The sequence below is a fragment of the Suncus etruscus genome, chromosome 2, assembly GCF_024139225.1.
Source record: "Suncus etruscus isolate mSunEtr1 chromosome 2, mSunEtr1.pri.cur, whole genome shotgun sequence".
Lineage (NCBI taxonomy): Eukaryota > Metazoa > Chordata > Mammalia > Eulipotyphla > Soricidae > Suncus > Suncus etruscus.
The window spans coordinates 127,011,460-127,023,404 of record NC_064849.1 but is presented as its reverse complement, the minus strand read 5'-3'; the positions used below and the strand labels follow the sequence as shown (position 1 = coordinate 127,023,404).

Sequence of the window (11,945 nt, the reverse complement as noted above, 5' to 3'; positions counted from 1 at the left end):
CATGTTTCTCAGAAACGGTGGAGAGCAAATGCTCAGGCATATGGGCTGCTGTCAGTGATAACAAATGCATTGTATATATTTTTTCTAAATTCCTGGAAACTTCATTAACTATGTGCTAATCCAGTCATGACTGGTTATGAAATAACCCTTCTCTTGCTTTGATTGTTAAGTAGGCTTTAAACGAGGATAGTGATAAATTTTTAAAAAATTTTATTTAAATATATAATAAACCACAACCTTTACTAAGGTGAAGGAAGGAATGTATCTCCATGGTGTATCCTGCAGTGATTTTAATGAAATTTTGGAAAATTTCTCTTCTGTTTGGGAGATGCATCATTCAGTTCTGCAATGAATTATAAACTTTGTAAACTGAGTGGGTATAAGAACCCTTGTAAAAGTTAATTTGTATTTACAATTTGAAATTTATGGAGATTTCCTTCTTATTTAAAATGGTGGAAATTAAAAAAATTTTAATATAATGACAGTGTGACTGAAAACTACTAACACTTTTCCAAATTATACCAGGCAAACATTATTATTATCTATGCTATATATCTATGTACATAAGCAATATATATGGTGATAGTCAGAGATTAATTGACTCATTCTAAATGACACTGCTGGTGGTGACTAAGAATTAAAGTGCAAGGCTTTCTTTTCTGTCATTTCTCATATAATTCTAAACTTAGTCTGTCAATATTCTATTCTTCTCTCTTTATAATTGATTTTTGGTGAAAAATTAACCTGTGGCAATGAAAGGAACAAAGCAAAAACAATTTAGATATTTAAGAATAAAGATTGACATGCAAACTTATATGCTTTCCTCACCCTATTGTTTACTTTAACCATATTCTTGTAAACCAGTACACAACCCACACTATCTATTTCTTTATGCCTTTAGGTTTTTCTGACTTGGTAGTTTCTGATTCCTTCAGTAATTCACTAAGTCATTCTACCACATATACAAATTTGTATTGAGGGCACTAATGTGTGATCTTTAACCATTGGAAGCTGGTAGTCAATAAATGTTCCTTTTATGGATTCCTCTTTCTCTGCATCTTTGTAAAGCACCTTGCATGAATTTTTCCTTCCATGATTCACTCTTTCCAAATTTCAACTGTTTCTTGTTTAATTTCTCTAAAATACTATACCCTTCTCTCAACTTTGCTTTGTAGGGGGAACATAAGTATGATGAAAGTTTTGTATAAATAGCAGATTTAATATTGCTCACTAATTATAGTGGATGTTTGTTGTTTCTATCACTTGGCATTTACTTTTTCTTTTTATGAGAGCCTTGATTTCCCTCGTTCAAATTCAGTCAGTGTGGCTTAAGAGTTCCTGATTTTGTCCTAAGAATCTATAACTTAGAGGCCACAGTCTGGCTTTGGAAGTAAATATGTCACTGAATAGAATATCCTGGTCTGAGAATTTTCTTAGAAAGAAGAAGAATGGTTAACACATTCATAGAGGTTAACACATAGAGGTTTAGGGATTCAACTTGGTGGCAATGTCATCAAGTAGCCATGAAAGACCTGAGACTGGGGAAGGCTGAGCTAATTAAAGGTATTGGGGGAAGCTAAGTCCTAATAATCATATTATTCGAATGCTGACTTGATTTATGTATCAGACTGGATTCAATCATTAACTCATAATCAGACTGGATCCAATCATTGACTCATAATTGACTTTCATCAAGCTATTTGATAAGTAAATGCCCTAAGCCATCCACTAAATCTGTAGCTAATTTCGGTTCAGGCTGTGTCAAGCTTGGGCTGGTGGTCATAGAGATGTATTTGAATTCCCATCATAGCAATAATCTTCCAATGACAGGATTAAAGAAAACAGCATAGAGAGATGATTTTATTTCCCCACCCCCATCCAATCAAATTTAAATGTTTTAGTGAAATAATTTCTGGCATGGTTTCAGTCTTCTCTTCTTGAGGGATAGCAGATTCTTAGTATCTTCACTAATGAGATCATGGAAACCGTGGCTAATATGGAGCAATTTCTGCCTTGATGAAAGGGGCGGGTCAAGTGTGTAGTAATGACTTTGGTGTGACTCACTTCTTCTGGAGCCTAAGTGTCCTCTTTTACTTTCTAGAATTGCTATTTGGAAAGAATGCTCTGTATGGGGTTGTATAGAATCTAATAGAATATATTCACAGTTGTCACTGTGAGAATTAGAGAATTTAATCTCTTTTGCCATCCATTGTGCTGAAGGATCCATTTTCTTGTTTTTATTTATACTTAATTTATATATCCAAATTTGTGAATTTCCTCTTATGTAAATCATCTGTTTTCTGAAGATAGATTAATCTGTGTTTTCTGAAGATAAATAACTGAGATCTAGAAGAATTAGATCAGGAATATCTTCAATTTAGAGGTAATAGAGAGGATTGTTCATTGCCTTCCATTGCTGCTCCTGCTTCATAGATGCTATTATATTATCTATTATTTGAAAGTCAGTAACTTAGGCCAAGAAATAAGGACCTTATATCTGTCCAAAGTACACCAAACTATTACATCTTAGCAGTCAACAAAAATCCCTAGAGCTAGTTTGGTCCTAAATTTTATTAAATTCTACAATAAATTCTATTGTTAATATAGTCTTATCTACTGGATATGCTCAAAGACTTTTCTCTACTGGCTGAATAATTTAATAATTTTCTCAATTCTTTGAAGTATAAAAATTTTGAGATTTACGTAGAGATCTGGGACTAATGGAAGGGCCTGTGGTAGACTTGTAGACAGATACCCTAAACAGAAAGGTGACATAAACTAAGGCAATGTTCTCTGCCTCATAAAATATGACTTTAACCTTGGTCTAGGGCTACTAGTATTGATAAGATCAAGTTCTTACTATTAATTCTTTACTTTGAAAACTGTACTTTCCCTTGAGAAAATCTTTTCATTTCTATTATGATTCTATTATATTTACCAAAGAACTCTTTGAATTAATATTTGTACTGAGTATGATCATAGTTTTTGATTATTTTTTTTACTTAAAGGTAAAGAAATATGATGTGGCTAGTTACATGAGTATTTATTTTACTGACCCAGTTGTGTTCAGGGTTTACTCCTGGTAGTGTTTAATGTTCCGTATACATGCCAGGGATCAAACCCTGCATGACAAGTACCTTACTGGCTACTGTATTATTGTTCCAGCCCCTTAGTCACATAGTTATTATAGTAACACTCTAAATATAATCATCATACTTTTGACAACTGATATAACTTCAAGAAGAATGACAATTGAGCAGCAGGGTAAGGACAAAGAAGCTGACATTCCAAGACAGACATAGTTCTTCAATTGTTGTCTTGCAGGTTATTGATGAAGGCTCCAAACAGAATTCCATCCCATTTAGCATTTCCTTTGGGTCTCCCAAAAGGCATTTGTTAAGATTTCTTAAACATCATAGAATTATTACAAAATCACATATAACCAGCACCACCAGTCATCCCTCAGGCATTTAATATTTATAAATCAAATATCTGGGGAGTGTACATTTGATCTCAAAGAGCTGCGTAAGCCATCACAATAGTGCTATGGGATTTCTCAAATGCTCTATAGCAAAATTCTGAAGTTCATCACTAAGTCCTCCTAGGGGTTTCTCTTGGAGGTCATTTCATTGAGACTTTAAAACTGATTCTTTTTTATTGGAGAAGGTGGAACATACCTGGCAGCACTCAGGAGCTACTCAGAGCTAGGTGGTAACTCAAGTACTTGGCAGTATTTGGTGGACAATGCAGTGCCAAGATTTGATCTAGGGCTGACCACATGCAAGCCAAGTGCCTTTACCTCTGTATTATCTCTCCAGCCCCAGAGCATTGCATTTTAATGAGCATCTGCTTAGAGTAAGTCACTATACTTAGCACAATGAGACTGCAAAAGATAATAAAGGATTCCTGCCTTCAGAACATTTACAGTCTGGAATGGAAATCTCAGGGACAAAACAGATAAAATTAGACAAATACATGTTTTGAGGAAGGCAAAATGACAGTCCGGGAGACATTACAAAACAACTTGTGATTACTAATTGGGTTTACTCAATATAATTATCTTTTTATATGAAAAATAAATGTGCCCATTGTTGTTTCATAGGACCTTAATAACATCATCACCCAAAGACAGATGTAGATTTTATTTCTGTTAGTGAATACCCCATAGTTTATATTGTTTTTTGAGACAGAAACAATAAGACTGTTGTTATTTTATTTACCAAAACGAATAGTTGATGGGACTATATTGGCATTTTTTATGGTTTTGGAGAAGTTGAGTCATTGAAAAACTGAGAACATTCTGCTACATGTCCTACAAAGTTAAAAAATTACATGGTGATAATAAAGAAAGGTTCTGTAGTCTGGAATAGTCTGACTTATCTTGGTCATATGTAAAATGTGTGACCTTGAGAATATAATCATTGGTAAAGTAGAGAAAATAATCCTTTGCAAGACTATTGAGGAGGTAAACTATTTTATTTATATAACATATTAACATGGATATGAAGTAAGAAAATTTTCAGTAGTAATAGCTTTTAGAGTGATATATTTGTTCTCATCTGAAATGCCTCTTGACAAGCCATTTTGAATCTCTCATGGAGTTACCACAACTTGTAATCAGGGTTAATTTTACTGTCCCTGTCTTAAAAAAGAGATTATACAGTTTTGATTGCCAGTTATATAGCAACAGTGATTTAAAAAGACATTAAGAGATGATTATGAGTGAACCATAAGTTAAAAGTTGTCTCAAACACACTTGGCTCCAGAGTATACCAAGGAGAAGGAAAGAAATTAAGTGGAAGAGGAGAAAAACAAATGTGAAAAGATAAGAGCCAGAGGCCAAGTGGCCTCAGGTACATTGGTGTTGTTAAGAAAGACAGAACTAAATATCCAAGCCAAAGACAACAAGGATTAAATCAAAAGACCAAAACTTAACAATCTAAACTTAAAATGGGCCTGTCATTGGGGAACTTTGGTGGAGGGAGGTTGACACTGGTGGGGGACTAGCCCTGTTTCATTGTGTGTCTGAAACCCAACTAGAAAGGACTTTGTAAATTACAATGATTTCAATAAAACATTTACTTTAAAAATGTAAAAAAATGTTGTTTGCAATAGCAATTTATAGCAAAATATTTTCTATACTGTTAGTTTTACAAATGAGATAAAAACTGTTTTTAAATGAGATCTATGATAAAGCTGCTTCTGCTAATAACAGCATTTAAAATGATTCTGGTTTGGTCATAGAAAAAGTTGTCCATATCATAACAAGAGACAACAGAGAAGCATTTATAAAAAATAGTGCTTTCAACTCCTTGTCAGGCCAAAGGCATTTATAATATATATGGTAGATATTGAGGGAAAGCTTTAAAGATACTCTTATCTGAATTATGCCACCCAAAACCTCTGCAATTCTTATATCAAAATTTTAACTTACATTATCTCAAAATGTTACCATAATTATAGGTAGCGTCTTTAAAGGGGTAATTAGGGTTATGAAGATCATATTGATGAGCCCTAATTCAATGGGACTATTATAAAAAAAAAGAAAATTAGTAAAAAAAAATGTACAGGAAAATAAATTGGTAGAAGATGAATGAAACCAAGAAGAAACCTCAGAGGAAACTAAACTTGATATTAAGCTACTAGCATCCAAAAGTATGAGAAAATAAACTTTTTTTTTTAAAGTCATCATGTCTGAGGTATTTTTAATGACAGTCTTAGCAAATGAAAGCGATTCTACCAAAATATTCATAAAGAATAGGATCCTGGTGCCAAGATTATTCCACTTAGATTTGGCTACTATTTTTTTGGGAAAAAAAATAAGGAGAAATTTGGGAGCTTTAGAATTTCCTGACTCAATTACTTGTGCTTTGAGCCAACTCAAGATATGCTATTAAATATACAAACATGAGAAAAAGAGTAAAAACTGATTTGCAACTGAAACCATTTAAAGTGTAAAAAAAAGAAGAGCTTGACTAATTGGGGGAAATGATTTGTCATTAAATAAATTTCCATTAATAGTCTTCCATTAAAATTAAGCTTGAAACTTTTATGATTTAAAATTTGGCTTGTAAACAACAGTATAGATATCAACAGTGACTACTTTTTTTTATTTTTAATGCCAAAGCAGTCAGTGCTCAAGTCTTATTACTGGTTATGTTCATTGATTACTCCTTGCAGAGCTTACATGACCATGTAGGGTACCAGGGATAGAACCTGGATCAGCAAGTACCTTGCTCTGCCTCCTATAATCTCTTCAATCCTGAAATGTAACTACTTCTTAACTGTAGGTAGATAGGAAGTTCTGACTTGAAATAGAATATTTTTATTTCTTACATTTGGGCCACAACCAGTGGTACTCAGAGCCTACTTCTTTTTTTTTTTTTTTTCATAATAGCTTTCCATGTCCATTAATTATAGGAAATTTTTTTTTAAATTTTTTTTTATTTAAACACCTTGATTACATACATGATTGTGTTTGGGTTTCAGTCATAAAAGGAACACCACCCATCACCAGTGCAACATTCCCATCACCCAAGTCCCAAATCTCCCTCCTCCCCACCCAACCCCCCGCCTGTACCCTAAACAGGCTCTACATTTCCCTCATACATTCTCAATATTAGGACAGTTCAAAATGTAGTTATTTCTCTAACTAAACTCATCACTCTTTGTGGGTGAGCTTCCTGAGGTGAGCTGGAACTTCCAGCTCTTTTCTCTTTTGTGTCTGAAAATTATTATTACAAGGGTGTCTTTCATTTTTCTTAAAACCCATAGATGAGTGAGACCATTCTGCGATTTTCTCTCTCTCTCTGACTTATTTCACTCAGCATAATAGATTCCATGTACATCCATGTATAGGAAAATTTCATGACTTCATCTCTCCTGACAGCTGCATAATATTCCATTGTGTATATGTACCACAGTTTCTTAGCCATTCGTCTGTTGAAGGGCATCTTGGTTGTTTCCAGAGTCTTGCTATGGTAAATAGAGCTGCAATGAATATAGGTGTAAGGAAGGGGTTTTTGTATTGTATTTTTGTGTTCCTAGGGTATATTCCTAGGAGTGGTATAGCTGGATCGTATGGGAGCTCGATTTCCAGTTTTTGGAGGAATCTCCATATCGCTTTCCATAAAGGTTGAACTAGACAGCATTCCCACCAGCAGTGGATAAGAGTTCCTTTCTCTCCACATCCCCGCCAACACTGTTTATTCTCATTCTTTGTGATGTGTGCCATTCTCTGGGTGTGAGGTGGTATCTCATCGTTGTTTTGATTTGCATCTCCCTGATGATTAGTGATGTGGAACATTTTTTCATGTGTCTTTTGGGCCATGCGTATTTCTTCTTTGTCAAAGTGTCTGTTCATTTCTTCTCCCCATTTTTTGATGGGGTTAGATGTTTTTTTCTTGTAAAGTTCTGTCAGTGCCTTGTATATTTTGGAGATTAGCCCCTTATCTGATGGGTATTGGGTGAATAGTTTCTCCCACTCAGTGGGTGGCTCTTGTATCCTGGGCACTATTTCCTTTGAGGTGCAGAAGCTTCTCAGCTTAATATATTCCCATCTGTTAATCTCTGCTTTCACTTGCTTGGAGAGTGCAGTTTCCTCCTTGAAGATGCCTGTAATGTCCTGTAGTGTTTTGCCTATGTGCTGTTCTATATATCTTATGGTTTTGGGGGCTGATATCGAGGTCTTTAATCCATTTGGATTTTACCTTTGTACATGATGTTAGCTGGGGTCTAAGTTTAATTTTTTGCAAGTGGCTATCCAATTGTGCCAACACCACTTGTTGAAGAGGCTTTCCCTGCTCCATTTAGGATTTCCTGCTCCTTTATCAAAAATTAGATGGTTGTATCTCTGGGGAACATTTTCTGAGTATTCAAGCCTATTTCCACTGATCTGAGGACCTATCCTTATTCCAATACCATGCTGTTTTGATAACTGTTGCGTTTGTAGTACAGTTTAAAGTTGGGAAAAGTAATTCCTCCCATATTCTTTTTCCCAATGATTGCTTTAGCTATTCGAGGTTGTTTATTGTTCCAAATGAATTTCAAAAGTGTCTGATCCACTTCTTTGAAGAATGTCATGGGTATCTTTAGAGGGATGGCATTAAATCTGTATAATGCCTTGGGGAGTATTGACATTTTGATGATGTTAATCCCTGCCAATCCATGAGCAGGGTATGTGTTTCCATTTCCGTGTGTCCTCTCTTATTTCTTGGAGCAGAGTTTTATAGTTTTCTTTGTATAGGTCCTTCACATATTTAGTCAAGTTGATTCCAAGATATTTGAGTTTGTGTGGTACTATTGTGAATGGGGTTGTTTTCTTAATGTCCATTTCATCCTTATTACTATTGGTATATAGAAAGGGACATTGATTTTTGTGTGTTAATTTTGTAGCCTGCCACCTTGCTATATGAGTCTATTGTTTCTAGAAGCTTTTTGATAGAGTCTTTAGGGTTTTCTAAGTAGAGTATCATGTCATCTGCAAACAGTGAGAGCTTGACTTCTTCCTTTCCTATCTGGATTCCCTTGATATCCTTTTCTTGCCTAATCGCTATAGCAAGTACTTCCAGTGCTATGTTGAATAGGAGTGGTGAGAGAGGACAGCCTTGTCTTGTGCCAGAATTTAGAGGGAAGACTTTCAGTTTTTCTCCATTGAGGATAATATTTGCCACTGGCTTGTGGTAGATGGCCTTCACTATATTGAGAAAGGTTCCCTCCATTCCCATCTTGCTGAGAGTTTTGATCAAGAATGGGTGTTGGACCTTATCAAATGCTTTCTCTGCATCTATTGATATGATCATGTGGTTTTTATTTTTCTTGTTATTGATGTTGTGTATTATGTTGATAGATTTACGGATGTTAAACCAGCCTTGCATTCCTGGATGAAACCTACTTGATCGTAGTGGATGATCTTCTTAACGAGGCATTGAATCCTATTTGCCAGGATTTTGTTGAGGATCTTTGCATCTGCATTCATCAGTGATATTGGTCTGTAATTTTCTTTTTGGTAGCATCTCTGTCTGGTTTAGGTATCAAGGTGATGTTGGCTTCATAAAAGCTATTGGAAGTGTTTCTGTTGTTCAATTTCATGAAAGAGTCTTGCCAAGATTGGCAGTAGTTCCTCTTGGAAAGTTTGATAGAATTCATTAGTGAATCCATCTGGACCTGGGCTTTTGTTTTTCGGCAGACATTTGATTACTGTTTTAATTTCATCAATGGTGATGGGGGTGTTTAGATATGCTACATCCTCTTCCTTCAACCGTGGTCAGAGCCTACTTCTAACTTAGTGCTTGGTCACTCCTGGTCGTTCTCAGGAACCATGCATTACCAGGGAAAGAACCAGTATTTTCTGACTGTGTAGTTTGTGCTCTGCTATTGAGTTTTTTTCTCTGACTTTGAAACTCAATTCTTAACACTTAATATATGGTTTTTTTAAATCAAATCACTCTAAACTGAAAGATAAACCAGTTGTTTTCAATGTTTTTACGTTGCAGAAACTGGAAGTGGTTGAAAATAACATATTGGATTGCTTAATATGGGGCCAGAGAGATAGCATGGAAGTAAGGTGTTTGCCTTGCATGCAGAAGGACAGTGGTTCGAATCCCAGCATCCCATACGGTCCCCTGAGTCTGACAGGAGCAATTTCTGAGCACAGAGCCAGGAGCAACCCCTGAGTTCTGCTGGGTATGACCCAAAAACCAAAAAAAAAAAAAAAAAGAGTTGCTTAATATGGCTGTGTTATAGACTAGTGAGTTAATAATGAACTATTATATAAATATATAACAAATATGAGTTATTTATGGCAATATCAAGACAATGTTTTTAAAATAATAATTTACTGATAAGGAAGAAACTCATACTTTTAAAGAAATTTCTGGAAGAACTCAGACTCTGTGACAATGGTTTAAACAAAAGATACTAAACACCATGACTATGATTTTTGTTCTAATTACCACAGTGGATTCAGAGATACATGGTGGATCAATACTCTTACATATAATACAACATATCATATAATTAAATATTCTTACTGTTTAAAGAGTTGTTCATTTTGGGGTAGGGACCTATTCCCCACAGTAGTTAACTGTAGTACTCCTTATTGATTCTTTTGAACCACAAGTGTTTTTTTTTTTCTTGCAGTTATTTACATATGTATATTGGAGGAAGTAGAATATGGTTAGGGGCTTATTTTTGGATCTCACATAACTCTTAGCTTTGCCTCTGTTCTTATAATTTGAGAAACCAGAGCTTCCTTGGTTACCATTGCTTCAATTAAGTCTTTTTACATTTTGTGGTAAACCAGTTATTACTGAGGTGGAAAAAATAAAGTAAGCAAAGCCAAGTGCTGAGAATGCATTTCTTATACAAACCTTGAAGAGGAGTAGTGACTCAGACCTGGGTCAGCATAGTGTTACCCGAACCTTTTAAAATAATAAAGTTCATCCCCAGCAGTAGGGATTAGGACTATGGAACCGGGAGTTCTTGAAGTGTGTGCCTCCTAAACTTCCCCAGGGCACAGCGTGGGCTCTTGCACCTTCCTGAGGAGTGTGGGTCCCTGAGCCCAAAGGACACTCTTCCTGCCACCTGCCACGTGTCATATATATGAGCTATTCAGATAAGAGAGTAGGACAGATCTCGGGGGAGGTAAAGAGAAGAAATCAGGGTTCCCAGGCAACCATAGCACTATGTAACCCCAGAGGAGTTGACTTTAGTAAGGGGACAATTTCTTCTTGATAACTCTGGGAGTGGTGTCCATTACCCTTGAGAGTTGGTCCAACTCCACCTGGAATCATAGTTTCCTTTTTCCAAAATAGTGTTTGCAACAAAAAGTTTAAAATATCAAATAACTTTATGCTTGTCTTCCCCTTGCAGAATGGAAAAGCACAGAGAACTTCTTTAGGGAAAATGTTCATTTGAGGGGCTTTTTTCAAAACAGACTGATAATAAAAGCCCTTTTTTTTTTAAAGTGCTGGTCCAGGACCTATAGATTTAAGGCAGACAATCTGAAACATGCACAATTCATGGGGTGATGAAACCTGGAAAGCAGTAATGTCAAAGGGGAATCAGGGTGATTGTGGACAGTAAGTGTGGAGCCAGACTGCAATGGGAGAAGGCTGCATAAAAGGCCAGGCCTATTTTGGAACTCATATCCTGAGTCATGGAGTAACAGAGCAGAGGTGACAGCTGATCTCTCAGCTCCTCAGTGAGCAAGCATCTGGAATATCACTTTGATGTAAAACTCAGTGTAGGGGCATAGCACCTTAAGGGATTTGGATAAGGGCCAAGAGAGGTACTTGGAGTAGATTTCCAGGGAATCTGATCAGAAGAAAGATTAAAGGAGCTAAATATGGGAAGTTAGGAGGAGGATGGTAATAGTCTACTAATTCCTCACATCCCACCAGGCAAGAAGTGGTTTTAATATAGAATTGGTAGAAGAGGAGATAAGAAATGGAATTGAAGGGTTTAGTACAAGAACATTTCTGAATACCTGAATTAGCTTACTCAATGGAACTATTTCCTAAAGATATTTAGTGTGCCTATAAATGTGAGAACCCTAAAATTTGAGGTAGCTGTAAATAGATTTTCAGTTATCTGGTACTATAAGCCAGTATGACTTAAACTGAGTTTATAAAGCTTCTGATAGCCCCCAAGATGTTCCCTGGGGACTACAGGTGAAAAATTGCAGAAATAGGAAGGCCATCATAAGAGCAGGGAGAAAATAGGTAAGACAGGGAGCTCATAGGAAGGAAACACATGATAAGAAAAGGGCTGTGGTTGGAAAAGTTTTTTGAGTTTTCAATCAAACTTATAATGAAAAAATATTGAATGCTTCACAAATCTGCATGTCATCCTTGTGCAGGGGCCATGCTAATATTCCCTGCATCGTGTCAATTTAAGAATAATAATGGATGAGGTTAAGTGACCTTATCTATAGAGTCCTATGA

The 11,945-nt window shown here is 35.8% G+C and overlaps 1 non-coding gene across 1 annotated transcript; it reads right to left on the bottom strand.

The window, feature by feature from the left end:
- Window positions 1–11,815: 11,815 nt before the first annotated feature.
- On the bottom strand, window positions 11,816–11,918 carry LOC126002284 (U6 spliceosomal RNA). Its single transcript, XR_007493037.1, has one exon. It is a non-coding gene; the product is annotated as a U6 spliceosomal RNA (small nuclear RNA).
- Between the last annotated feature and the right edge of the window lie 27 nt (window positions 11,919–11,945).